General features: G+C 39.4%; 1 pseudogene; it reads right to left on the bottom strand.

The window, feature by feature from the left end:
• Positions 1-424: 424 nt before the first annotated feature.
• LOC148011315 (phospholipase D alpha 1 pseudogene) lies at positions 425-1,265 on the bottom strand (annotated as a pseudogene).
• Between the last annotated feature and the right edge of the window lie 4,832 nt (positions 1,266-6,097).

Raw genomic sequence — 6,097 nt, 5'->3', positions numbered from 1 at the left:
CTTGCAACATGGGCTGTAGAATTTGGGGATTTGCTTGAACCATGGTACTCAAAACCCAGAACTGTGGATTGTTTCTTAAAAATCTAGAGTGCCTGCATTGCCCCACCAAGTCCAGGCATCCCGTGAGGAAAAAGATCCAATGGTGCAACATTCGGCCCTCCACTTGGTACAGGTCGAGCAAGAGCAGCAGGAGGTGGTGGAGTGGTTGGCGCAGGTGCTCCAGTCTGCAGCTGCCGTAGAGCTAGGAGTACTGGCCGTAGGAGGTTGTAGCACATAGGAGCAGCCACATGGCTGATTCCTTTGGAGGACCCTCCTACACTCAGCCTGCCACTGCTACTTCTCCCTCCGATAGAATCCCCATCACATCGACACAAGCATCTCGCACACTGCTGTCTAGATCTCTGAGCTGGCGCATGATGCTAGCTATGATCTTCGAGAGGTGAGGAATGAGCAGATCTCCATGGAGTAACGCAAGGGATCCAAAGAGCCTGACACATTCCTTCTTTACTACGCTTTTCTGTTCCGACTGAATAACAGTGACTGGTAAAGAAAATGGTTGCAGCATTTAAACAAACAAGCTATGTCTAGTTTGATAGAAATGGTGGGCATTCTAAGCACCGGTGCTCCGGTGATGAACCAAAACTAGCAAGTGAGAATTGGAGGAAGAGCTGTTTTGTCACCCAGGATTGGGGCCTTGGTGTCAGGGAAGTTCTCACGGCCAGGAAGTGTGGAGACGGATCCATCATTAGACAGAGCAACAGGGAAGGTAAGGAGATGGCCTGGAAGATCCACATCTGTATCACTGACCTTTCTTATGCAATCCAAGTTCCAAGGCTGCAGGAAAGCATTATCCAATCGCCCCAAGTGCTCGTACCACATAAAGACATCCTGAACCCATGAACATCAGCCAGTAGTGAGGGTGATTCACTCACCATCGTATGGGCTGTCTGATATGCTCCAATAGCAATCTTAGAATCTCTTCCTCCATCCATTGATCTCTGATTTATGTTAGCAGATCCCAAAATTATGTACTCATCATCCACAATCATCATCTTTGAATGAACATATATCATAAACCGTCTATGGTCCTGTGCCTGCTTATAGTCAGAACCTTCTTTTGGGCTGTCTGGAGGAACATACTCATCTCCAAGCCTCTTTTCACGATTGCCAAGGCAAAAGAAGGTAAGATAGTCTCGAGGGCTCTCATCAGTGAGACCCTTTGCTTCTAAGGTCTGTGAAATAATTTTATACATCATTTCCATTGTTTTATGCATCCACTTAAGGATTGCCTTCACAGAACCACTCTCAGGCCACTGCAGAACTTGGACTCGGAGAGGCAACTGCGGATCTTCTGCTAGTAGGAAGTGGAAGCTGTGTATAGGCTTTGTGTATCAAATTAGAAAGCCTCGCAGTACTGACCACACTGGTGTTGATTGACTTTCAGTTGCCTTACTGCCGTTTGTGTCTTTGATTCAGTTCATAGTTAGTTGATAATGAAGCTTGGTTGTTGCTTTGAAAACCATGAGTAAGCTCACATGGGGTTAAAGGTGAGCTTGAGAATGGCAAGAATTTCGGCTCAATTCTACTTTCTGAAATGGAGTAGCTTGATGAAGGGAGTGAGAGCAGCTTTCTGGCACATTTTCTTGGAAAAGTCATGATTGATGGTATTCAAATTTCCTTCCATACAATCAGCAAAAAGGGCTACCTTTTGTGAAGCAGTTCGAAGCTCAGTCGTGGGAATCATCTTAAAGGTACTTTGATCCAAATTGGGAACATGGCTTCACTGAGCTGGGTTCACGGATGACTTACAGCTCCCATTGCTTTGTCTTCCCTTGATGTAGACTACATTGATTGGTTTCTGGAGGTTTGTTTTCACTTTTTGATAGTAACTCCTGGACATAATTATTTGCACTGTGATATGCTAAAGGATCATTAATATTTGTGGTTGTTATCTTGCTACTGTCAGCGTCTTTTCTCGGGTAATGATTGGTGGGCATGGCATGTGCACCTTCACAAGCCAGGTGATTATTTGAGAGATGGAATGTTATGCAATTGCAGAAATGACAGTTATGCAGGTTTCAAGAAAATGGTAGTCATGGGAGGGAAGAAAGATCATCTGAAACTTCAAAAAATGATGTTTATCTTTGCATGAATCTAGGATAGATCTAATCTCGAGTTTACAAGAGTCCTTGTTGCAGTGAAGCAGATAATACATTACAAAGATGAGGTTTTGGAAATGGAGAGGCATGTTCTCAATTAGCTTCATTTTGAACTAACCAAACCTACAACTACAACATTTCTGAGACATTTTCTGAGGGCAGCTTAGGCACGGGACATGGAAAATTTCTAATTTAGTAGCACATTACTCGGTGGAGGCTCCAGGAGCAGCATCCAAGGTCTGCTTTTCCTGAAGAACATTCCCAAATAGCAAACTATTTGAAAGCTGTTGCTGGTTGTCTACTGCTTGTCCTGAAGAAGTGGCAGCATGTTGCATCATTTGCAGCTCTAAAAGTGGCTTGTTGTGTCTTGTTGCTGCAATAGTTGTCTGGTGACCCATTGACACCTTCATCCATGCGTTGGCCTTTGAATCCAGACCTCCTCCTCGTCACTCCTGATTGTCAAGTTGTAGAAGTCAGGATTGCAGAAGCAACAACCTCTCAAATGCCATGATGGCAAGCCTCAGACTTTGAGGTCTTAACAGTGCTCCAACAACAAGCTCTAAGTAGTCAACTAGTCTTCCATCCACATACACCAGTAGATGAAGGGGATCTTTTAAGCCAAAGCTTGGGCGAGATTTACAAGCATCCTTCCAATGCAAAATTTTCAAGTTAATCAAAGACTTTGCAACAATGTCTTTGTTGGAGATGAATGTCAGACTAGATGAGTTGGAATTAGAAACAAGAGTTAGGTCCCCCGCAATGCCATTAAGAAGATGAGGTTGATGAAGCACTGTTGGAAAATCTGAATATGGTCTGAAACAGGTAGAGAAACTATTGCCATATTCAGAAATTCTTTGACAAGAATTTGAATTTTATCCTGACAGCATCAGTGCATCGGCATGTTGGTTCACAGCTTTTGAGACATTTGCTACCTCAGCTCTTATTGGTGTTGGATACTCAATCATAGAATCTAGAAGTTGTGAAGTCACAATGACTGAATTTTTCAACTAATGACAAAGATTTACTATCTACTATTTCACAGATGGAAAGTGGTGCACAATAGACCAATACATTTCTTATATACTCCTCATAGCCAGATGAACCAGCTGTTACTAGAGGCATCAATGCTGATCTTAGTAGTTGACATAGCTTATTGATGCAATTCACCCTGTGGAAGACAAAAATAGAAATAGAGAAGTTATGCAGCTTTGCTGATGCTCATCAAACAAGAAGATTCTGAAAGCAACTTGATATAATGGCAACTGAGATCAATAGCTCAATCTCTAGTGAACAAGGTTGGCTTCAAACACAGGCTAATATTGACAAACTTGGAGCTTTAATTGATCGGTATATTTCTCTTATAAAGGCGGACAGAGAAAAAGGAGCAAGACTTGAATCAAATGCTTATGCTTATGGCCAATATGTATATGTTGATGGTACACACTATGATCTGCATGTATCTTATGAATATGAACAGCAACAACATGCAAATGAACATGATCAGTATGCAAGTACATCTAGAAAGCATGTTAATGCTTATAGATATGATGTACCATGTCATGATGCAGAGTATCACTCCATTGAATCATGGTAGCAGAATGGCTATTGTGGGCAACATGCTTATGCTTATGAGCATCCACCTTTTGAGCAACATAGTCATGATTATACATGTGAACCTTTCTTAATTGAGCAGCCCAATTCTTATGGACGTGACAATAATGGTCATGCTTATCAGTACTCTTCTAGCTTTGATCAGCACAGCAAGCTCATATAACTACCATGGTATCCTATATCCCAATCAGTTCATACCTCATGATTACCCAAATGTAATGGTGAGTTCTTTTCAAAGTGTTGATGATGAAGAAGAGAGCAATGAGCAAGCTGAACAACAAGACTGGCATAATGAGCAACATGATCAACAAGAAGATGAGCAAGAAGACCAAGAAGATTTACAAGAAGGGAACAATGGAGAGCAAGATGTACAAGCTGATGACATCTTAGCTGATGAATCACATGAGGCACTCATAGACGACAATGGTTATGTTGAAGGTTTTAGACTCTTGGAGAAACCTCATGATAATATTCTTGAGAATCAGTTTACACTTAATCAAGGTTTACAACAGCCATTGAACGCATTTGATAATGAGTACCTTGATCATGGTTATGATGACTGGCATATGTTCGATGATGATATAATACATGATTTGGGCATACATGAATATGAAGATGGCATTGTACTTCCCTATGATCTAGGAGATTATGGATGTGATTATGGACTTGATTATGGGGATACTTCATTGTATCCATTTGATCCGGGGGGATTGGAGTATGTGCTTGATGGGCATTCTCTTCTCTTGGACAATTATTATGATGGAATACCTTTTGATCCGAGAGGTTGATGGATTGCTGGGGAGTATGTGGTTGATGGGCATTCTCTTCTCTTGGACAATCATTATGATGGAATAACTTTTGATCTAGGAGGTTAATGGATTTTTGGGGATCTCATTTAGACCAGCATCCATCTTTTTTGGTAGATTCTTTTGGCTAAAGATTGGTTATCCATATTTTAGTGCAGGAAGATTGCAGACAACTCACTGTTTTACACCATATTTTACTTTGAACTTTGAAATAGCCAAACCCAACATACATGGGCTGAAAGCACTTACCAAGAGCTCCATTTTGATGTGTAGCATGCCTTGATCGGAGTCTTCTATAGAAAGTTATGACAGATTTACTTAGTAGGGCCCTATAGTAAACAGCTTGCTGTCCACTATCTGCAGCTCGCATTTACTTAAGATATTTGGATCAAAAATTTATTTTTATAATTTTCTAATAAAGCCCATGTATCATACATACCCAATGACCCATCATACGCATTCATTAGTATACCCCTGTAATAATGCAGTAGAGTGCTACTCTGATTAGCTTCTCCCCAGTTATCATAAGTGCCCAAATTGTTTTTGAGGGCAAAAACCTTCGGGTGGGGATGGAATGTAAGAGAGGGGGGATTTAATAATGGGAAAATACTAGCTACACTGTGGCTAGTATATAAGATGTTAGGGACTTGATTTTTGGACCATCATATTATAATACAAGTCTCCTTTCATCTTCACCTCTCTCTCCAAGATTTCATGGTTTTTTCCTCTCTCTTTCTGTCTTTCTCTCTCCTTTTCTAGTATTTCTCTTCTCATCACTCTCTTTCTCTATCTTCTTGCAGTCTTTTTCTCTCTCTTCTTCTCTCTCTCCTGTCCTCTTCTTGACACTTATCTTAACTTGTCTATACTACATTCGTGTAAGTAAATCAAAAGGCATAGGAAGCTTTTTTGTAGCACTTCAATCAATCTTTTTATACTTTTATATCAAAATATAATACACTTTTGATTTACAAAAAATAAAAGTTTAAATGATCAAGGAGCCTTGGATTATTTAACTTACACCTTAGAATTCTTCTCGATTCCTTTCAAAAAATTGATTTTAAAACATTGCTCATCAATTCAATCTATGGCAATCAGGCTTCAATGACGATTAAAAATAATCATAGGCTAATAATTTAGTATAGTAAAATATTTTAAAATTAGAAAAAATATGAAACTATTTACTCTTTATGGTATGGAATCAAAATAAGCTCTAAAGTATCAAAATCAATTCGATTGAGCCAATGTTCAAATCTATTTGTATCAAGCTCACTTAGAAGTTAGCCTCATGTAATAGAATATCAAAGGAACATGAAACTTAATTTTTTCTTATATAATGAGAGAGATTTAGTTCATGCATCATACACTTAATAAAGTAGTAGTAAGATAGTGGGTATATAGAAAATAAATTATTGCTTGAAAAATATCGTTCTTGAGAACTATCAAGAAGAATAGAGTTATTTTTTTTCCCTTTTATCCTTGAGGATTTAAACACATTTTGTGTGCAAAAAATATATAATTTAT

The sequence above is a fragment of the Lygodium microphyllum genome, chromosome 28 (genome assembly GCF_053477565.2).
Source record: "Lygodium microphyllum isolate KBCC chromosome 28, Lygodium_microphyllum_v1.1.10, whole genome shotgun sequence".
Taxonomy (NCBI): Eukaryota; Viridiplantae; Streptophyta; class Polypodiopsida; order Schizaeales; family Lygodiaceae; genus Lygodium; species Lygodium microphyllum.
This window is presented reverse-complemented; position numbering and strand designations above follow the sequence as displayed.